The sequence below is a fragment of the Bemisia tabaci genome, chromosome 4 (assembly GCF_918797505.1).
Source record: "Bemisia tabaci chromosome 4, PGI_BMITA_v3".
NCBI classification, from domain to species: Eukaryota; Metazoa; Arthropoda; class Insecta; order Hemiptera; family Aleyrodidae; genus Bemisia; species Bemisia tabaci.
Window position 1 is genome coordinate 43,892,024 of NC_092796.1, and position 23,341 is coordinate 43,915,364.

The following is a 23,341-nucleotide window of genomic DNA, read 5'->3' on the forward strand; positions in this document are numbered from 1 at the left end:
GACATTGAAGGCGAACCGACGCGACATGGCGTTAAAGTTTAGTAACCTAACCTCTTCGCGCCCGGTAAAAAGCTACTTATTATCTTTGTTCCGAGCAAGCGGGCTTGCCATTTACAGTGATACCACATGCCGCAAGTTTTACATTTGTGGATGCGTAAAATTTAAAAAATACTTTCATTTCTCTCGTCGGAAGCTGCTACCAGGCACACTTTGTCTAGAGTTTTTTAAATTTTATCATACATGCAACTGAGGATGGCTGGATCTCCTGCTGAAAGGTTTCGGTTCTTTTAATTTGTATTCTTAGCCTTGTTACCCACGGTTTTGTTTTTATATTTTATTGAGTTTTTGTATCTTACAATTAGAGCCAAAATGCCCGGCAGTCCCAGCATTACGTCCAATCTTTCCAACAATGTTGATTGTCACCGACAGCAGAAGTTTGACGCGCTCCTATTTATGGATCGGATTCGATAGTGGTACGATGTATCGTTTGGCTAAATAACACAATACAACATAACGCCAAACCAGAATTTTAGGATATAAGTTGGAAAAGCTGAAAATGAGAAAATTCCTAACAATTTCATTTTTTATTGCGATTTTTTACCCGTGAAAACCAAAAATCCATCACCAAAAGCCTGTTCCCTTCGATTACTCAATTGGCTTCTGAGGCTATGTTAACATGTTGAACCAATCAATATTAATACGATCTCACCAGTTTGTTGTATTGAATACGATCCATTGTCTCAAAACAGGGTGGCATGAAATGTAAGGAAGAAATGAAAAATTGGAAATACCAGTGAAATATTTCATGAAATTTCACGAGGCTGTGAAATATTTCATATGTTTCAGGAGCTAGAGTACGCAACCCGCACTCAAATACACGAAAATAAAAGAAAGTCACAATTTTACATTTTGCGAAACATGAAAAGGAACCGGTATTTTTCAATATCTTTCATAAATTTCTAAAATTTCATGAAATATTTCACGTGAAGTTTCAAGGTTTTATTTCTAATGAAATTTTGCCACCCTGTCTCAAAACATCACACTCCTCTCCAGGATGCGTATTTCAGCGTTGACTTTGGTGCACTTGCATGGGTCCTTACGTAATTGGTGCAGGTGCAGACCGGCACGGGGACGGGGACTCCGCGCCGATTTACGGTCATTTACAGTCATCGAGGTCAATGACACCTCTCATTGTTGCAATTTGCGTAACGACCCCCTCCTTTTCTCCTCTCCCCTACTCTATGATTCTCCCGAGCTTTCAAGTGCTTGCTGTCATTCGAATTCGAGTGAGAGCTTGAGCGGATGACTGGAACTGTCTTTGCTAGCAACTGTCAACCGCATCCCTGCAGATCAGGAGAAGCAGATTTTCTTTTTTAAACAGTTCTTCGCTCAATCAAAGAATTAAACATTTGATCAATGAGAATCAATTCAAGGAATCAATTGATCAACTAACTGATTGATTGATTAAATGCTAATGTGATACGACAAATTGAGCAAAAGAGTATATACTGCTACGGATGGGCACATAGACCTGCCCCTTGGACTTACATGAGTCTACAGCGCCACTTCATCACATATTGTCACCAGTTGTATGCTTATTTGAAGGTATTTATGCTAAAAGGAAGTATATGTCTCACACAAACCCTATGCACATAGTTCCTTTTAGCATATACGTTCAATTTTGTTGGCATCGCCTGCATCATCCAGAAATTTACTCAATAGTGCATAGAAGTAAGGAACGGATGCTAATTAAAAGTAAAAAGTCAAGGATTTGACCGAAGAACTCATCATACGAGATTGTACAAAAATAGGGAAAAATTGTCCCAAACGCGCATCCGATATTTTTAAAGCTTCGGATAGCTGATGTGCGTTTGGTTTTATTTTTTAACTAACTTTATTTTAGGTGTCACTTGAAATATAACGCTAGCGTTTAACGTCCAATATGTGGACCGTATTTCGCAAGAAGGAACCACTGCTTCTGGCTCAGTTCAGAATTAACTCATATGCCATTGGTTTCCCCATTCAAGAAGGTGCTTTAGTTCTCAAAGTTCAAAGGGCAGTACCGAAAACTTTAAGTGCTGCAGGATGACCTCCCTGACATCCTTTTTTGATGCCAATTTTAGTTTATCACTGATTGTCCCGCCTTCTTGTCCTTTCTACCAATTTCTCCATAGTAAACCCTCTATTTGTGCCCACTCTCTCCTTTAATTCATAATCCGCCAATACAACTATAACGGAAACCTGCTTCTGCCTATCGTTTCAACCGACGGCACACTCATTGTCAGTTGCAGTCGTATCAACGGTAAGCGAATACAACTATTACAGCTCCTAAGAACCCGCTTTTGCCTATCCTGCCATTTGAAGGAAAATTAAATCGTTTCTCAAAAGACTGTACGAGTAAATACAGCATACCGCCGGTATCCCGAGAATTGGACGGTCATCGTCGGCCATCCATTATGAGGTAGTCTCAAGCACTCCAATACTTCCAGACCAAAACAAATTTGTATCATATCAGGCATTTTCGTTATCGCATCTGGCGCATTTTCCTCTTATTGGAAAACTCCGGGATTTGTACCTAAAACAAACCGCGTAAACCGACCTTTTAGTAGACGAGCAATTAATATGACAGTTATGTCCCTTGATTAGGTATTTTCCTTCAAAGTTTAAGTTGAAATAGACTGCCCCTTTAACCAACAGGGCTTTAATTTTCTTTCTCTAATCTGTGTTGGTTTAGCTCTCCAGATAAGTTTTTCTTTATTTAACCTCCCTCTTAAGCCCGTGTGTGCTCTTGTAAGGAAAGCTATTCGAACCTCTCAGAGGAGTTTGCCCCGTCCTTGCGTACAAACTCATGCGGGTGCATAAAAGATTTTTTATTGGTCTAAGAATGTGAGGAGAAAAAAATCTAAATACACACTGACCAACAAACACGCGCTCATTCTAATTAAGCGCTTATCTTATTTACTCCGCTCTCAGAGCTAGTGTTTTCATCACGTGTTTCGCAAATGCATCGCCTGATCTGCACAGAGACAGACCTTGCCATTTCACTGCTACCTATAGGGAACAGCTTGAAAGAAATAAAAAGTTTCCCTCGACGCTGTGAATTATCAAAAAACCCAAGCGTCGATCATAGATTTTTTTAAGAAGAAAGCTCTTTCACTTTCTGCGAATTAGAATTGTTACATTTTTTTACAAATACAATGTTGCTGGAAAAAATTAGGCATACCTTTCAGCATCACGAAGAAAAAATTCGACAATTGTGATAGATGTCTTCGGTTTGCGTAGAAGAGACCTTAATGGATAATTCATTGTGTACTTATTGCGTAAAAACAGCCTCGAACGTTTTTTGTTTCCTAACCAATCGGACCCAGTTCAGCAAACTGTTCAACGCAGGATTGATTAACTACTATTCAATGAAAATTAGGATTACTCCGAAACCGTTCCCAGTCGGGACAAATTAATCATCGTTGAGAAGACATTCAAATAAGGGTTTGACAGGAGATTTACGCAAACGAAGCCTGGAAAGAGTCTTGAACATAGAATTAGGAAGTGGAAAACTGTTTTAAAGTAAAATTCAACAATTAATTGGCGGCGATTAATTAATTTAATTATTAATCAACGAATCGATTAATCAACAATTAATTCAACCCCCTCTAAAATTTTACCTAATTAATATTTTGAAACGAAACTTTGGGATGTTCATCGATCAATGTTAGCTACTTTTGGGGCCCCCCAAAATTTTCGGGCTCCCCCGTGGGGAGGGGCTGCGGACCCCAACTTTTTTTTTTCAAATAGCAACCCCTATCTTGTGATTCTTCATTCGAAAGAGCATAAAAAACTAAGAATTTTGGCGCAAACCGCAGATCAATATCTTAATATTTGACCGAGTTATGATAGTTCAAAGTTAAAATTTGACCCTTTTTCAAAAAATCATAACTCCGGTCCAAATTATCGTACTGAAAAAATAAAACGGGAAAATTTACCAAATTGTAAGCACTTGTAAGGAAAAATCACAGAAATTATTTCAAACTAATTTTAAGGGGGGTTTCGGACCCCCAAATACGTCAATTCAAAGGTCATTCAATTTTCCCGCGAAATGAGCCAATTTCCCCCAGATTTGCCTCCACATTATCTCAGTAAGGTCAAACTCAGTTCAACATCACGTTGGCAAGTCCTCAAATTTCGGGAAAAGTTAAAAAAAAAAAATTTAAACGGTCAAATTTAATCACCTTAAATTTCGTTTTTATTTGATATTTCGTTTAAATTTGACCGTTTAAATTTTTTTTTTAACTTTCCCCGTAATTTGAGGACTTGCCAACGTGATATTTAGTCCAGGCAAACAAGGAAAAGAGCCTGCAAAAATCCCGGGTAGCAATGTTTTCATCGATTCCTATGTTATTTTTGACGCTGAATCCGAATTTCAACTTTGCGCCATTGAATTCGGACCGGAAAGTTGCCAAATTTGGCAAAAATGGCCTAAAATCGGACTTTTTTCCAGATTATGGCCTGTAACTTGCCAAAAATTGATCTGACGACAAAATTAGTTATTTTCAGAAATAAAGCTCCTTAAATTTCCTATAAAAAAGTTCCTTCACCCTTTTTTGCTCAAGGCAAAATCAAGCGCGCTGGCGGGCTCCGAACTTTGTAAAATGTGCGAAAATTGTGCATACTGTAATGTGTTGGGTTTTCCTTATTATTTACATCAATTCATTTCACTAAGTGTAAATTTTATCATCTTCACTTAATTTGTCCAGAAATCACTCGTCGGACGATTAAAACAGGAGACATTGGGCAAAAATCGCGAAAAACACAATTTTTGCTCATTTTTCAAAGTTCGGAGCCCGCCAGCGCGCTTGATTTTGCATTGAGCAAAAAATTGTATAGGAACTTTTTTATAGGAAATTTAACGAGCTTTATTTCTGAAAATAACTTCTTTTATCGTCAGATCAATTTTTGGCAAGTTACAGGCCATAATCCGGAAAAAAGTCCGATTTTAGGCCATTTTTGCCAAATTTGGCAACTTTCCGGTCCGAATTCAATGGCGCAAAGTTGAAATTCGGATTCAGCGTCAAAAATTACGTAGGAATCACTGAAAGCAAAACTACCCGGGATTTTTGCAAAAACCGCAAAAAAAACGCAATTTTTGTTCATTTTTCCAAGTTTGGTGCCCGCCAGCGCGCTTAATTTTGCCTTGAGCAAAAAAGTGTATAGGAACTGTTTTATGGGAAATTTGTCGAACTTTCTTTTTAAAACAACCAAATTGTCGTTCGATCAATTTTGGACGAGTCACAGGCCATAACCCGCAAAAAACCAAATTTTTGCTCATTTTTCAAAGTTTGGAGCCCACCAGCGCGCTTGATTTTGCCTTGAGCAAAAAAGTGTGCAGGAACTTTTTTATAGGAAATTTAACGAGCTTTATTTCTGCAAATAACTAATTTTGTCGTCAGATCAATTTTTGGCAAGTTACAGGCCATAATCTGGAAAAAAGTCCGATTTTAGGCAATTTTTGCCAAATTTGGCAACTTTCCGGTCCGAATTCAATGGCGCAAAGTTGAAATTCGGATTCAGCGTCAAAAATTACATAGGAATCGATGAAAACATTGCTACCCGGGATTTTTGCAGGCTATAGCCCTTTTCATGGCTTATTTGCCTGGACTAATTGAACTGAGTTTGACCTTACTGAGATAATGTGGAGGCAAATCTGGGGGAAATTGGCTCATTTCGCGGGAAAATTGAATGACCTTTGAATTGACGTATTTAGGGGTCCGAAACCTCCCTTAAAATTAGTTTGAAGTAATTTCTGTGATTTTTACTTAAAAGCGCTTACAATTTGGTAAATTTTCCCGTTCTATTTTTTTCATTACGATAAATTGGACCGGAGTTATGATTTTTTGAAAAAAGGTCAAATTTTAACTTTGACCTATCATAACTCGGTCAAAAATTAAGATATTGATCTGCAGTTTGCGCCAAAATTCTTAGCTTTTTATGCTCTTTCGAATGAAGAATCACAAGATAGGGGTTGCTATTTGAAAAAAAAAAGTTGGGGTCCGCAGCCCCTCCCCACGGGGGAGCCCGAAAACTTTGGGGGGCCCCAAAAGTAGCTAACATTTATCGATGAACATCTCCAAAGTTTCGTTTCAAAAATATTAATTAGGTAAAATTTTAGAGGGGGTGGAAGGGACTTTTGGGACACCCTATATTGCGTTTTGGAAGGCGGGACAGCAAGGCAACATGGCTCCTAGTAGTCGTCGCATCAATGATTAGAGGTGTACAGAGGACAGAGACAAGAGACCCTCCACTAGTAACTTGGCCATGGTGGAAGCTTTTACTTTCGGGACTTCAGCATTCTACTGTTGACTTACCTACATGGTTGATGTTCAACAACGTGTTGGCAGTTTCGTTTAGAGTCCCTTTATACCCAGAGTTAAGACAACTCACTTTTGGTTGGGCTGAAAGTGGCCTAAAAAAAAATCCAATTCTGATTGGTTCTCGCTCATGGAGGCCGAAACGAGTGCACCACGATGGCGGTACCTCGAATGTGAACAAGAATAATGAAAATATTACCTGATTGTGGTTTATCAAGAGTAAATTTTTATTTCCATCGGTCTAAAATGAAAATAGATTAAGAAATTATTCACAAACCAATCTAATTTTCGTTTTAATTGATCAATTTGTTGATGTTGTTGTTTTTGTGTGACAGACATCGCAGGATTCCTGATCCTTATCCCTCAATATCGTTCGTTTGGGTGCACTCGTTTCGGCCTCCATGGCCAGCCAAGGCCGGCTGCCAGTCAGCTGATAATCGAGTTGTCTTAACTCTGGGTATAAAGGGACTCTAGTTTCGTTTTGCAAACAAGCCGAAAATGGCCGACGTTTGGAAAAGTTGTTTGGCTTATGACGTCATCCGAAGCTCATCATCGACCATGTAGGTAAGTCAACAGCCGAAAATAGGGTGATGACTGTTGCTTGCTCGCTCATAATTGTCCATAAGGAATTGTTGAAACCCAGAAAGTAAAAGCTTCCACCTGTCGCTAGGAGGCCAGTGGAGGGTCTCTTGTCTCTGACAGAGGAGGAGAGGGAAGTGCCGGTTGCGCGTGAGTACTCTAAAGCCCCGGTTCCACAGGACGCGGGTGACGAAAAGTTGACCGCGCGCAGATTCACGCAACCCGGTCCGATGATTATATTCTTGTTTGTTGCCATGAAAAAATCGATTTTCGTCGCCAACTGCTTTGGTAACGTGTAGATTTAAAATGGATCTTTAGAGTTTGCGCTGTACATTCTGGGTACGATGGATACATTTTAACTTTTAATTTTTAACCATTTGGTAGAATATGTTGGGGAAATTGAAATTTCAATCTGTAGATTAATCATTAAGAAATGCCCGTGCCGAAAATCATCTTCTAAAATCTTCAAATACCGTCAAAAGTACTGTTTCCATTTTGCAACCGATTTCAATGTATCTAAATCGATGTTTAGTTGGCAACTGTACTTACTTAATCGTCTTTGTTTTTAAGTCTTTGATGATTTTGGCACGAATATCCTTTAATGATTTATCTACAGACTGAAATTTGATCTGCCCAAAATAATTCCCCTGGAGGTTAAAATTCGTAGTACATGACCATACCAAAATGCACCGCGCTGAAGCTGGAGATCAACTTTAAAATCGGTGCATCCGGTTGACTGAAAATAAACCGCGCGGCCAACTTCGTGTCGCCCGCGTCTTGTGGAGCCGTGGCTCTATACGCTCGGAAACGGAGCGCGGCGCAGCAGGGAATAGACGTAACCGTAGAGTGGGGTAGAGGACTCGACAACGCTCCTCGGCCGTGGATCAATGCGCATCCTTATAAACCGTAAAATTTCGCCGCTTACTCAAGCCGCGCCGCTGGTGTAATGGTATCATGCAAGATTCCCATTCTTGCGACCCGGGTTCGATTCCCGGGCGGCGCAGTAAGTTTTTTGCCACCGCATCAGCAGAAAATTCTACGAGCCAACTGTCCGCACTCTCTGGATAGGTTGGAAATATATGTAGGTTCTTGTTAGGATGTCATACTTTGATTTTGTTTGGCGGTTTGAGGCTAATACTTTAAATTTTTGTAAAAATATATTTTTAAAAAAATACATTTAACGAAAAGTTACGCCTAATTTTTAAACACATTTTTTCGTCCCGCAGAATTTTAAATTACCTACTAATTTGATTCGTTAAAAAGAAGGAAAAATATATCAAGGTTGCCGGCTGTCTAGAAAACCGGGAAAATCAAGGAAAGTCAGAAAATTCGTGGGGGGAGTCAGGACATTTATGACACATCTACTAATCACTGAAACATATTGCTGATCTTCCAATTGTTCACCCTTTCCAGTCATTTTTAAGGCTTGCCATCTTTGATGCAGCTATTTCGAATGCCTTTTTCCATGATTTCATCTCTAAACAAGGAAATTTTGTCTAAAGTTTAGCGAAAAACGGGTTTTTCCTTTTTATTTCTTAAAAAAAAGGTGGAAATTTCGTTCAAAGGTTAGGGAAAGGCAGGGAATTAGAAAATCGTTGAGTCATAAATTGCCAGGGAAAGTCAGGGAATTTGAACATGAGAAAATTATGGCAACCCTGAGTATGAAAATAAACCAAGTATCTACAACGCCAACTCTTGCGTAGAAGGCGCAAGAGAAAGTTTCATAAATTGTTTAAACATAGGTAATGATTCAACTGTTACAGCCATTTTCATGAAACTCTAAAGTAGTGCTTTTCTGACAATGGATGTAATGCGGGAGTAATCCCCATAAATTAATGATTCTAAATTGGAGTGGATTTTTATTTTTTATTTTTGGTTTCGTTCGTTCGTACTTATTGCCGTGGTTTCTTCGCATACTCAAAGAGGATATATGTAGGTGTATCTTTTCGAAGACGAGTCACGAGAGGAGAACATTGTATCCTCCGTTGTATCCTCAAAGCTTACGACTAAAAACGTTACCATGCGACGTGGCATTGTTGACGGCGCCTGGATACAACTATACGCGCTCAGCGACTGTCCGTGTTGCCTAAACAATATTTAGAAGGCGCACGGGCTTTTCATCGACTCCCGGACGGCACGCATACCCGGACTGGGCAGTGGACCATTAAGGGCAAGCAGGGTTTCATGTTTCATGAAATGTTACCAACCCTGAATTTTCACTTCAGCATTATATTCTTGCTTTGGCCATGAGTTGTACCCTATTCAAGTGACTGTCCTGATTTTAATTTTATGTTCATAGCAGATTTATTCGCTCACAGTATTTATTTTCACAATTTTTTCACAAAAAAAATACGGTCAAATTTTTTCTGATCAACTCTGTTTTTTCTCTCTCTCGTCTGCCTTTTACGTCCATCAACCGCTTACGTTGGAAGAAACGAGATTTTTTCTTTTTCTTTTTTTCTCTCTTTTTTCCTTTTTTTTTACTTTAAATCGACCATAGGAATACTGAAAAATCTAGCCATTTAATAAAATGAGTTGGACATTTTTGCCGCAATTTTTTTATGACTTTACTCGCCCGGACTAACAAATTGGAGGAATAGTGAGAGTAATGTACACCATGGACAGATCGTGACGAAGTAACTCATCTAGATATGTTTTGGCTCAAATTAGATGGCGGATGCAAAATATTCTTCCGGTACCGGGAATCGAACCCGAGCCTCCTGGGTGAGAGCCAGGTATCCTAGCCACTAGACCATACCGGATTGATGTCTGCGAGGGCAAAATACGCTTTATTCAGAGCGGTGGGCTGCTGCCGTTATATTCGGCCTGTGTATAGCGTGTTGAGGACGGCTGTCTGGTGAGTGGGGGGGGGGGGGGGGAGGGGGGGATAATCCACTGAAGCTGCGCCATGAGCGCCGCGCCGCACAGTGTAACGAAGCAGCGAGCAGCGACGTTATGGCTGGAAATGACAGAAGTAATTCTCTTTTTAACTGTCTAAAAAGAGGTTGATAAAGAAATTGGGTGCCGTAGGATTTTTCTTCTTATTCTTCTTCTTCTTCTTTTTTCAACATTACAATTTGAACTTCATTTTTTGAAGCTTCCTGTGGGAGAATTTTGATCGAATGAATCAAGAAATTAAAAAAATATTTTATCTTTGTCATCGCTTCTTTTTCCAATTTATCTATTTTTTTAATACGGATCATACAAAAATATATGTTTCGGTAGGTTCTTGTGCGGAATTGCTGTGCGAAATAATTTTAAATCGATGAAATCTTTCACCTCTGTCGACTTGCTGCGACTTTGCTCTGTCGACTGTCTTGCTTTTTACCACGGCTTTTAATAAGTGCTGTTCTTATTTCTTTCTCTTCGTTTTAATTTTTTCTATCATTGTTCCTTAATTTAGGTCTAGAGATGATAAATTACATGAAATGTTGTTCAGGTCTTACAAAGTTCTCCTAGACCGATTAAATCATCACCGAAAATAGCGAGTTTCTTCCTCATTATAGTTCTGCGAAAAGCGTGCATTTTTTCTGCCTACTCGAGAAACGGGAGGCGTTTGATTGCTTGAGAATCAAACTCGCGCGCTATGTCGACCGTTTTCCAATCTATAAAGTCATCCGATCAATCGTTTAATCACGTCCCTCGAAAGCCCGTAGTAGTTATCACGTAATACTCGAATGGATCAGTTACGTTAGGCATAGAATCGCATTTTGATTGGCTAAGCTTATAGATTAGTAAAACTTAGTAAAACTCGTCCAAATACCTAGTCCCCACGCCCACGTCCTATATTGACGGAGGTATCATTCCTCGTAAAACTCGATGGATGACGTCATCCACAGAGTTAGTACACGCCATGCCACGGTCTTTGACCCATAGGATGAATCTATGTGTGTTACTTACATTTGTATTTGATACTCTACTTAAAACATGGATGAAACCCAGGTTGGAGAAACCATGCATGGTATATGCAACACCGGGGCGGATGGAATCATGCGCGGTGTTTTTTGAAAGGCGGTATCTCCGTTAATGTATTAAAACGTGGAAACTCGGTGTTGGGGTGGATTCTATTGCGATTCTTTAATGTATAATTCACGGGAAACAAGTGTTAGCCCTAAAATTGTGGTATTACCCCAATTTGTTGGATGATGTGGAGATTTCCAATTAATCGTGGCAGTGCCGCAACTCAAGTTAGGGTAATACCGCAACATTTGGGTTAGTGACCCAATTTAATGAGGTACTACCACAATACCAAATGAGATCATTTGGTATGGTCATGTCCAGAGAATGGCAGGAGACAGGTTGCCGAAGAAGGTCCTTGACTGGGTTCCTCCTGGGAGAAGACGCAGAGGGCGCCCAATGAAAGGTTGGAGGGAAGGGATTGAAGCGGAAATGTTAAGGTGCTCAATCCCCCAAGATTTGTGGTTTGAAAGAGAGCAGTGGAGGTTAGGGGTCGTAGAGCGCGAGGGAGTGCTGTAAAGCGACCTATATGTATGTACTACCACAATTCATTGGAGAAGCCCATATCATCCAACAACCCCCTTTCTCTTTTTTTTCCACGTTTGAAATAATCGAAACACGATTCTGTGACCAGCTCAAGTGACACAGATTACTTACAATCAAGTTCGGGCTTTAATTTCGGCAGCAGCTGTGTCCTTTTTCTTGTTCCTCACGCAAAGAATACTTTTTGAAGTCCAAAATGAACGTAAGCTACGGCCAACGGCCCTATCCTTATGGTATTTTTGATCTCCTTGACTCTGTGTGAAAGATTTCCTATCACGTGTGTAGCGCGTTGCGCGAATCCTGGCGCTATGAGTCAACTCTATTTCATACAAACATCGGCTCTCAATAGAGGATCGTGTTCAATGAATCTTTTCTTTATAGCCTCATCCAAAACCACGTAGATCTTCCATGCTCCCATGCCTGTACATAATTCATACTTCTATTTTTCTTTCCTCTTGTAGCTGTTGAGATTTGTTCATTGATTTTTATGTATGAATCATTTTGTTTTTTATTGACTGAAAATTCTCCATTATCGATAACCATAACTTCAATTAACAAATTATGATAAAAAAAAAAAAAAACCATCAGAGCGCTCGTCAAATATCTATCGATAAAGTTCCCATGGCGTAGTTATCCGATGGCAAAAAATGTGTCGTTTCTTAAAACGAAAGAACGTAACTAACATTGACTACATTTTGCAATAAGGAACTTCTATTTCTGGATCCTTTATTGAAGCACCTATCTGCATCGGGAAGCTTATGACTCAAACATTGTTTCTAAAATGAGCTAGAAATAATAGCTCCTCATTGCAAAATGTGGTCCAATCGCATCTTCACCAACCTTCGGGCATTTTTGTTTCACCAAATTTTCCTAAACCAACAGGACAGAAATTGTATTGTTCGGGTCAATTTTGCAACCTCGGAATGGAGTCAATTTTTATTTTTTTATTTTTTTTTAAAATTTGTTTTATTTTTCTTATTTTTTTGTCTCAGAAACGGGCAAATTCTACCAACCCCGAGTAGTTATGAGCGCAAAGAACGGTAGATCGATCCACCCAATGGCGGACAAGAGTTAGCTAGATTTATCTCGTCTGTATAAGATTACTCAAAGTATGGGTTCAATTAAAATGTATTGTGTCCAGGAAATGACATTATTTCTGAGCTGGTCTTGGGAAAGCTACTATGTTTCTTAAGCATCGGGACTTATATCCGTTCTGTCTGCGAGCAGCGACGACAGTATCCATGGCGCTTTTACCTTCATGAAGAATTGCTTTATCAAGCTAAGCATTACTGTGTTAATAATTTTATGTTATTTTTCCTCTGTTTCAGGTAATTCAAGAGTTTTTTCGTACACTATGTTACTAAGCTGAATCTGTAAGTCGTTTTTACAAGTTAAGTCATCTTAGTTTGAGGCAGTTTTTGGTTCATCGATTCACGGATATAACGCACTCTTTTTTAGCAAAAATGCTAAAAACATGAACGCATAGCAATTTTTCAACCTTTCTCGAAGGCTAACCAGAACTAACTATAAGGACATAATACTAAGTAAAATTCAAACTAACGATCGCAGTGTTGAACCACAGATAAGTCTAAATCGCTGGCACCGTCAAAGGAGCGTGAAAATGTTTGCGGACGCCGGGAACTGGCGAGAAAATCCAGCATGAAAATTTTAAAAGTCTTATACTATTGCAGTGAACTGCAAGACAAGCTTTATCAGAGGCACGTATGGATCAAATTTTGAATCCCCAAATAAATGATATTAGTATGGCAACATTTAAAGCAGAACTACATAAAAAACCACAACTTTAAAATTAGAAGTACGAAAACAATTAATTTGAGCGAAGGTCAAGGAACGGTTCAGAAGGATAGGACAGTTGTAGTGGAAAATTTTTGCTCCAGTTGTTTTTTTTTTTTTTTTTTGCCTTTTTTCCGAAGCTGACATCGTGCGTGATGCTAGCTGACGCGAGCTGTAGCTCAAGCATAGGAAACTACCAGAATTTTCTTTTCTCATTCATGGAAGAGTGCGAGAGCGAGCAAGAAAGAGAAAATTGAGATACCATACCATGATAGGCCTGAGGCGTCGCAAGGAGCACAGATCTCGAGATTTAAAAGTAAATGAACCATTTCTTTTACATCATGAGTGTTTAGACACTCAATTTCTTATCGTTTTAACATATGGCTCCCACATTTGTTTCCAAGAACATAAAAAACGCCGAATCCTTGGTATATAGGTAAGAAAATTAAGCCCAAAAATCCAAATTTTTAGCTTGGGTCACTTTGAAAGTCTATTAAATCCATATTAGATGCACATTTTTTAGGGGTCCATTTTGAATCTCAAACCCAATTTGGATCCCGATACGGGGTTTGGTGAATGTGTGTGCGTATGCATCCGTAATCTCTGCTTTTTCATTAATTCTATCGTGTTTAAGGAGTCCTATTTTGCCGCACGTGGAAGAATCTCCGTCTCTGCTAACTCTAATAGACAAATTAAATTTAAGCACGCATTTTAGATTAGCATCCGAAGTTGAAATGCTATAAAGTTCATTTTTTTTCTCCTTCTTTCTTCGACTTATGCGTCTTCTACGCTTTTCGAGAAGAAAAATTTTTTTATCTATTTATCCCTCAAATTGGTCGTGATTTTTGCGTGTTCCATTCTTTTTAGGTAGATTATACGAAACAAAGGGAGAAATTTCGCGCAGTCGACAAGACGGATCCCAGCAGAAAAGCAACTTCGGTAGATTACATGAGTTAATTATGTGTCATAACCACGATTTCTCTAGAGTGAACTGTATTCGAATCTCTGCACACTGTGGGGGAGGAGGGGGGACGTTCTAATTAAAAATAAGTCTTTTTTATCAAGTGCTCGCGATATTTTATGCGTTCTTTTTTTCTCTCTTTTTCGCTTCGGTTGTTTTGATCTATCTTGCCTTGTCTATCACGTATCTCTTCTGGGGAAAGTAAGACTGAGCTGTAAAATGTATGATTTTAAATTTATCTTAATCAAATTTATCGTTAATTGTCCTGCAGCTTTCTTACACGCGCGACCGGACAAATGCGTTTTTTGCCAAGTTTGTCAGATAATACCTATTAATTTCTTCTTTTTCCCGCGTTGTCAGTGGGGAATTGGGTACTTTTTGCACGCAATCTTTCTTCGGCTAGAAAAATTTGCTTCTCATGCACTTTCGATACTTCTTTTTCTGTCCGATGATTTTAATTAGGAGTTTGTCAGAAGCGGTAGGTATAACGGGGAGAGTTAGAGTCGAAACGTGTTCTAAAGTTTGATCTTTCCTTTCAAAGTCCACGATAAGTTTTTTTCTCTTTTTGCAGACTATTTTCTTGAACGATGTTTTGCCTCTTCCTCAATAGTTACTAGGGACTGAAGGTATTGGATGAAAAAACTTCCAGCCTATGAAGGCATTTTTTTAAGAACAATAAAAAAAATGTGCACATTCTTGAAAATCATTGAATTCAGGACTAGAACTTCTTGAGAAGTTTTTACAATTCTTTGACCAAATGAGGTTCATATTGATGATCGTTTCTTAAATAGCTCCTCTTTCTTTAGGACATTGTCCGAACATTGTCATTAAGGAAGAGTTAAGGACATTTTGAATATTGCTTCATAGAAAAGATATTTTTTGTTAACTTCGAGTAAAATTCATCCGTATAACCTAGGAAATGGATTCTCATCAGGAATTACAATGATTTTCCACCGCTAAAAGAAAATAATTGGGGGGGGGGGGGTCCTGTAATTTTGATAACCCTGAAGTGCCAACTGTCAATCTACTTTGCAACTACTCGCAATTTATTTTCTTGTATTTCAATTTTCTCGTAGCGACAAATCCTTGTAATCCCTCGCCAGGGTCGAGCCGATCTCAAAGTCTTACACGGAGAAAAAAACTTTGTGCGTGGGACCCGAAGTTTAGGTCATATAGATCTCTGAAGTTTTTGGATTGAACATCTGAACACTTAAGGTCTAGCTGCCGAAGTTCAGGTAGATATCTGAAACTTCAGTTCTTACATCTGAAGTGCTTCAGTTCTTACACCTGAAGTACTTCAGATATTAGAACCGAAGTATTTCGGGTGTGAAAACCGAAGGACTTCAGATGTAAGAACTGAAGTTTCAGATGTTTGACCTGAACTTCGGCAGCTAGACCTCAAGTGGTCAGATGATCAATCCGAAAACTTCAGAGATCCATATGACCTAAACTTCGGGTCCCACGCACGAAGTTTTTTTCTCCGTGTAGCGCTGAATTTTACTCGAAGTTTGCAAAAAGTGTCCTTTTTATGATGCTATGTCCAAGGCTTCCTCAACCACCCTTTAATGTACATCATAGGAGGCCTCTGAAGGGAAACGAGCTGTTTAAAAAAGAATTGTGAGTACGACCGGTCATGGAATGCCGTTAGAAGCCTCGTGAATTTTTTTTTTTTTTTAATTGAAAAAATTTGACCTATTTATACACTGAAAAAAAACTCTGGGCTGTATAGACATACCGACCGCCTTCCGGGCTCAGAGACCGGAAGTTCCGGGACTCAGATCGTAGCACCTTGAGCAGTCGAAAGTACAGCTCCAGCACCCGGAATTTCCGGCCTTTGAGCCCGGAACGGACGGGATGTCTATATAGCCCGTAATTTTTTTCCAGTGTAACTAAAGCCGAAGCGTAATGTGTGAATTTATCATCGCACCGTGTGTAGTATACCGGCGCTTGATCCAATGACGATGATCCCAAACAGGGAAACGCCACGAACGGGTCATGACGATGATTGCGGGCACTCGGGCGAACTGCTAGGTATGAGGAACAGCGTGTTTTTCCGGCTTGGATTGCTGGCACCGGCAGAGGCGTCAACGGTAGCGATTAGTCAGCGAACATTACTCCCATTGCAGAATCCGTTAATCGAAACTTCTCAATGAACAGCCTGTAGGAAGTGCGCCGTATCGTCCTCTTAACTAGCCAAGATGCTCTCGATATGTTCGCCCTTAGCTCGTAGTCGTAGCCAATGTGTCCCCGTTTCGAACCGTTCCGCACTAGACCGGAAAGAAATAATTCGGTTAGTATAACTGAAGCTTTCCTGATCTACATATTCGACTGTGGGCAGGGGCCAAATGACTCTCACATGGATGTGCATTGTGCAACATCCAGCGATGAGTCCAAACCGCACTAATGGCCAATCAGAAGCGCTAAGCCAGACTCGAGTGCAGCCGAAACTCGTCCGAAGTACGGTGGAAGGACCAACAAAATTCGACCCCAGGGGCGCATCTCGGCCGTTTTGGAGTTACGGACTTTTCATGAACCGGAAATATGTCTGCTGTGTGGCCACTGTCAGGAACTTCGGGAAACGTCAAGGAAAAAGCATCCAGGGGAAACTTGCGTCTACAGAAATAGCGAACTTACTTGTGGCATCCACATCACACAGTTTCAGCTTTCTCCTAGATGAATCGGAACATCTTAAAATTATTATTTATCATCGCTTGTCTCAAAAGTCGAGGAATTTTTTTAAATTTAGTCAGAGATCTCTCATCGGTGGTCACTCTATACCCGTCCACAAAAAAGCCATTTTCTAGATTTTAGGCGTTCTTTTAACCGCTAAACGACATACTTACTAACAAGGATCATGGACTTATGACGTCATAAGACCATGGTGATAACAAAGTAGGTGTCGCAAGTTTACTAACACAGAAAAAGAAGTATGTGAACGTATGTGGTACCTACGTGAAAATATTAAGGAAAGGTATGAAAAGGTGACCTGAGTCCAAAATCAGGAAGTCTCGTAAAACTTATCGTAATTAATTTTTTTCGTAAAACCAGCAAGCTAGACGTACCGTCAGCGGAAAGGCTTCTGTCTTTTGAACAGTGAACTTGCAACGCGTGGAAGTGATAACCTTGTCGCAAAAATGAAGACGAACAAGTCTATATCCAGACCAAGAACCACAGGGCGTAGTTAGCCTTCATTTGAGCGTTTAGGCAAAAACAAAACGCCCCATTCCTGAATCACTCCGTTTCACTGTTATCAATCATATCTATTATGTAAGCGAAATTAATGCAAGGATTACATAGTGTAACGTGTTACAAGTTCCTTGTATCACCAGTCGATAGCAATAATTCAGCTCGAATAATCATATGGAGGTACAAATTCCGCTCGTGCGAATAAAAAGCCAGAGTTCTCTGCTTCCCTCCCGCACAGATGTTTTGCACCGGGTCATAGGACTTTTCTGCAGCTAACTTCAACAACTCACGATTATAGGTTGTTGATTTGCTGAGGATTTTTTCACCGGGACCGAGTTTTAGCCGAAGTAAAAATCGTCGTTTCTCCGAACATAATTAGCAAATGCGGAAGCTTCTGGAATCCTAGCGTCGGATGAGAACCGAGTCCGGCTATTTTTAGCGCACGAGACGAGCTTGAAGATAGTAAGGCTAAAGGGCTTGCTCGTGCTGTACGCATTATTTTAAATGTCTTGGATCTCTATGACCATGTCGTGGAGTATCGAATTGGGAGGACCCAATGTTCTGGAAATTTCTGACGGAGAAAGCCTAATGGTTTTCAAAACAAATTAAACATAGGCAATAGAAGATAACGAGGATTTACTTTATTGATAAGAAATGACTTCTTACTTATTTGGAATTGAACGAGCTCTATCGAAAAGTCAGCTGAAAAAAAAATTTGACTCTTATTTTAGAGTCCCAATGGCGAGGTTTAGAAGTCGAATTTTTAATGTATTACTCCTCTGTCCCCTGACAAGACTTCTTCGTTCATTTTTCTTTGTTTTTGTAGGCATTTGTTCTTTTGTTGCTGTTTTCTTTTGGGGGGGGGGGGGGTTGTTTTTTTTTTTTTTTTTTTTCTAAGGGTATAATTTACCTCTTGCCTTACTTTATGTAAAATTCACACATAAACCGAAAATGCCCAGAGAAAACCCTAACTTTAAAATTGAGAAAGAAAATTATTTTTTCAATCGAATCTTGACAAATCTATAATGGATCTTTCAGATTTAAAAAGACGAAAAATCAAGTGAATGATAGTCAATAAAGTAAATGAGCAATGGAAAAATAAAGTGGAGAATCGATTTATGGTTGAATTATTAAGCTCAGTAAACAATTATTTCTCTTTAGATTGAGTGTCCGCGTGACTGACCTGGTTCAAGGTATGGGATGATTATTACAAAGTCAATCATAACCATTGATAACTATTGTGTTCGTAAGAGGACAGGTGAGCAATGCGCCAAGTTTTGATAGCGCTTGATCATCAAGACCGCGATGAGATAAAATAGCGGGAGAAGGTTAAAGCTCGAAACTTAAGCTTTTCAGGAAATTGGAAAATTGAGAAAGTACGAAGTTTCGTTATTCGCAAATCGACTTGAAATTGTAATCTCTCATTGAAAAACCATGTAAATTACAGTAATAAACCAGTGAAGTATTTTGGCAAAATTGTACCCTATAGCGTTACAGCGGCATTCATAAGTGCGAGGTGTATAAATCGACTATCGATATTTTCCCTTTTAAAGGGATAGAATGACATCGATTATTATGACGTTTGTTGGAAACGCCCTGAAAATCGATATTTTTCCATAAGTGTGAATGGGATATAGATCGATACATCGCAAATCACGCTACAGTGGTATAAAATAATGTATGGTCGAACGGAACGGTATCAAACCTTTTTGCATAAAATTAACACAGTTCAGGGTCGGATTTATCCACTTGCCGCCCCTTTCTCATTCGTTTTAAAACATCAATAAAAACTATCAAGTGAAGTGCCGGAGGTGGAGGGGTGCATAAGACGCGTTTACTCGTGTTGGAAACATTTTTTTGCGAAAGTCCTGTCAACACTTCTAGCAAAATTTTACGGAACTTTGCGCGAAAGTTAAGTTCCGTGAACCTATCTGTGTGTGGAAAAGGCCTTCCATTTCTAAGAAATGAACAAAAAAATTATGAAAGAACAAACATAAATGCGGTTTAATGATTTTAACTTCTGCCACCACGCCGCGCTGACTGCACTGTGTTTGACGCAATGCGTGAAGTATTCATGCAGTCTTGTAGGCGCTGATGTGTGTTAAATGCCGACCGCTGCGCCGACGGCGGCGTCTCCTTTTCATATAAAGTCCTCGTCATCATTGCTCTCTGCGCCGCGCCGTTCCAGACTCGACTGACTAAAGGGTTCTGTCTCTTGTATCACCGAAAGACGACAAAATTAGAATTTACCATACTCTCTGGAAATGAGAGATTTTGTCACTTTTTCTTGCTTATAATTTTTTTTCTGAATCCAATTTTGTTTTAATACTTACAACTAAATAATTGCAAAATTTGCCGCCCCCTAAAATTGCCGCCATGGGCCGTGGCCCATGTGGCCACCCCCTAAATTCGGCCCTGACACAGTTGATTGTTTAATGGAAAATGAAAGTATTATTGGAAGATGCGGCCATTTTTTGACGTAATAAATTAATATTACCTTAAAAGTCAAGTTTTCTAGATCCTGCCAAAGGTCATGAATAATATTATTCGATTTACCAGAAGCAAATCAATTAATGAATTTCTCTCAAAACTTGAGTTTTAAACGAATTTTGCAAACTTTCAGCTCATTCTAATTTTTTATTGTGGAACAATGAATTGCGTGAAATAGGGCATCTTAATATCTAATTTGAAAAATAGAATGAAATTGTGAATCAACCACTGTACTAATTGCGAGGGGCGTTGGTTCATTTGAAAGGTGTTGTTCTCAATGCTTCGGGAAAACTATAAATTATTTTCTGGGGTTCGTCCCCGATTTTTAAATCCCTAAAAACTCATAAATTGGATGAGGGGAAGTGGGGGGTTTTTTGTTTTTTGTTTTTCGGAAAAGTTTTGTTGCTACGCATCTTATTTTACTGTTTGCTGTCTTTTTATCAGCTGTTTTCATTCAACAATCATCATTAAGTGAGGTTACTTCCAACACTCAACTGCCATCAACTTACATTTTTCTTTTCCCGCGTTTTTTTTTTTACGGTTTTTCATGATTGGTTCCATCTTTTTCCTATTGCCAATTTTTCCTCATTAAGTCAATAACCTCCAAGTTTTTTTTCTCATTTCCGATCAGAACTTTTCACGCTGTTTCTTTTCAATGTGTATAAATATGTTTATTATTAATTTCCATTTTCATTTCATCCTTTTTCTTCTGATTTATTTTTTTTTAATTTAAAAATTGAACTTTTCAGTTATGATTTTGTTAAAATAATAATAATTTTTACTAATTTTAATTTTAAATGTAACAGTTGTTATGAGTGAAATTTTCAATGACCGAGGCGGTCGTCCTCCAAAACGTGGTCGCGTTTTCCAGAATTCTTCGCATGTTCGTTTAGTGAAGCAAGAACTTAACTCTGTTATTAGTGTAGAAAATATTAGTATAGAAAATTAAAGTTTCATTTCTTCATTTCGGAAGTATAAAATTGATGATCAGAACTTTGATGAAAATTTTGTTACCAAATTTTCAGTCGGTTCAATGAATATAATTTGTCATCATTGTGATGCTCGCCATTTTCAGGGTGAAATGTCCAATGGTCATTTTAATAACTGCTGCCAAAATGGCTTAATTTCTTTACCGAGTATTCGGACAAATACCGATTTGAAATCATTATTTTTATATTCTCCAAATTTCATAAAGCATATCAGAAATTATAATAGTGCTGTTGCTTTTGCCTCTTTCTCTGCAAATCGAATTGATATTCCGGGTGATGGACCTTATTGCTTTAAAGTTCAAAGTGAAAAGTGTACAGGAAAAATAAGGGGCTGCGAAGCAGCCCCATAAGCCCCTAGTCTTAATATTTAATTTGAAAAATAGAATGAAATTGTGAATCAACCACTGTACTAATTGCGAGGGGCGTTGGTTCATTTGAAAGGTGTTGTTCTCAATGCTTCGGGAAAACTATAAATTATTTTCTGGGGTTCGTCCCCGATTTTTAAATCCCTAAAAACTCATAAATTGGATGAGGGGAAGTGGGGGTTTTTTGTTTTTTGTTTTTCGGAAAAGTTTTGTTGCTACGCATCTTACTTTACTGTTTGCTGTCTTTTTATCAGCTGTTTTCATTCAACAATCATCATTAAGTGAGGTTACTTCCAACACTCAACTGCCATCAACTTACATTTTTCTTTTCCCGCGTTTTTTTTTTTTTTTTTTTTTTTTACGGTTTTTCATGATTGCTTCCATCTTTTTCCTATTGCCAATTTTTCCTCATTAAGTCAATAACCTCCAAGTTTTTTTCTCATTTTAACATACCAAAAAAAAAAAAAAAAAAAAAAAAAAAAATTCCGATCAGAACTTTTCACGCTGTTTCTTTTCAATGTGTATAAATATGTTTATTATTAATTTCCATTTTCATTTCATCCTTTTTCTTCTGATTTATTTTTTTTAATTTAAAAATTGAACTTTTCAGTTATGATTTTGTTAAAATAATAATAATTTTTACTAATTTTAATTTTAAATTTAACAGTTGTTATGAGTGAAATTTTCAATGACCGAGGCGGTCGTCCTCCAAAACGTGGTCGCGTTTTCCAGAATTCTTCGCATGTTCGTTTAGTGAAGCAAGAACTTAACTCTGTTATTAGTATAGAAAATCATAGTTTCATTTCTTCATTTCGGAAGTATAAAATTGATGATCAGAACTTTGATGAAAATTTTGTTACCAAATTTTCAGTCGGTTCAATGAATATAATTTGTCATCATTGTGATGCTCGCCATTTTCAGGGTGAAATGTCCAATGGTCATTTTAATAACTGCTGCCAAAATGGCTTAATTTCTTTACCGAGTATTTATATTCTCCAAATTTCATAAAGCGTATCAGAAATTATAATAGTGCTGTTGCTTTTGCCTCTTTCTCTGTAAATCGAATTGATATTCCGGGTGATGGACCTTATTGCTTTAAAGTTCAAGGATCCATATATAGGTAAGTTTATTTAATATTTACCGTTACGTAACGTACTTTTTTCAGTTTCTCAGTCCGTCCCTCCCTCCTTCCCACCCATTAACGCATCCGGAATGCAGCTGCATTCCCCGGAAACCAGAAAGCAGACTGAACATGGAAAAAACGAAGAAGAAAAAGCGGAAAAATTAGATGAAGTTAAAACAGGAGCAGAAAAAGAAGAAGAACCAGAAGGAACAGCTACTGAAGAAGAAAAAGAAGAAGCAAAAAAAGAAAAGACAAAAGGAGGAAAGAAGAAGAGCAAAGTTGTAGGAAATATAGGAAGAAAAGCAGGACAGAAATGGCAAAAGAAGAATCAACAATTTAATCGAAAAAAAAAGCAAAGTATTTAAAAAATAAAAAAAGATCTTCTTTAAAATTAGTTTGAAAACAAATGTAAAACCTAAAAAATAATTTTGTATGAAGATTAAAACAAAATTTTAGTTTAAAGTTTACTAAATAAAATTACAATTTTTGAAAACATTTGTTATATTTATTCTCTCAAAAAAATAATTAGACCCGATTCAAAGACAAAACAGAAAATTAAATGAAAATAAATAAATAAAAAAAAAAACATGTGAAAGTGAAAAGTGTACAGGAAAAATAAGGGGCTGCGAAGCAGCCCCATAAGCCCCTAGTTTGGTTATAAAACGGCTCTATCATTTTCTTAATCATCCTCTGAATTTACCGTCAGATGCGATTTTCGTGATTTTTTGGCTATTTTCAGGTCACTTTCTCATGAGTTTGCTGCCTTTAAAAGAGTTTTAATTGATTAATTTTAAATTGAATTTTTTTTTTCCGAGGTTTTTTTGCCGCGAAGCACTCCGGAGGGGGGGGGGGGGTGTTAGACAACCCTTAGTATATTATCGCACGTTTATTATTTTGAGTATCGTATCATAATTTTTAAATAACGTACTTTTTTAGAATGTAACTTCCATTCACGTGATGATTATCCGATAGAAGTAATCTCCTTCCTAAGC

General features: G+C 38.3%; 1 protein-coding gene and 2 non-coding genes across 7 annotated transcripts in view; 2 read left to right on the forward strand and 1 right to left on the reverse strand.

Annotated features, from left to right (window-relative positions):
- LOC109037958 (NAD kinase) overlaps positions 1 to 23,341 on the forward strand; it is a 149,744-nt gene that overhangs the window by 76,007 nt on the left and 50,396 nt on the right. The gene's annotated exons all lie outside the window — the stretch shown is intronic.
- On the forward strand, positions 7,874 to 7,944 carry TRNAG-CCC (transfer RNA glycine (anticodon CCC)). The gene has a single exon. It is a non-coding gene; the product is annotated as a tRNA-Gly (tRNA).
- TRNAE-CUC (transfer RNA glutamic acid (anticodon CUC)) lies at positions 9,632 to 9,703 on the reverse strand. The gene has a single exon. It is a non-coding gene; the product is annotated as a tRNA-Glu (tRNA).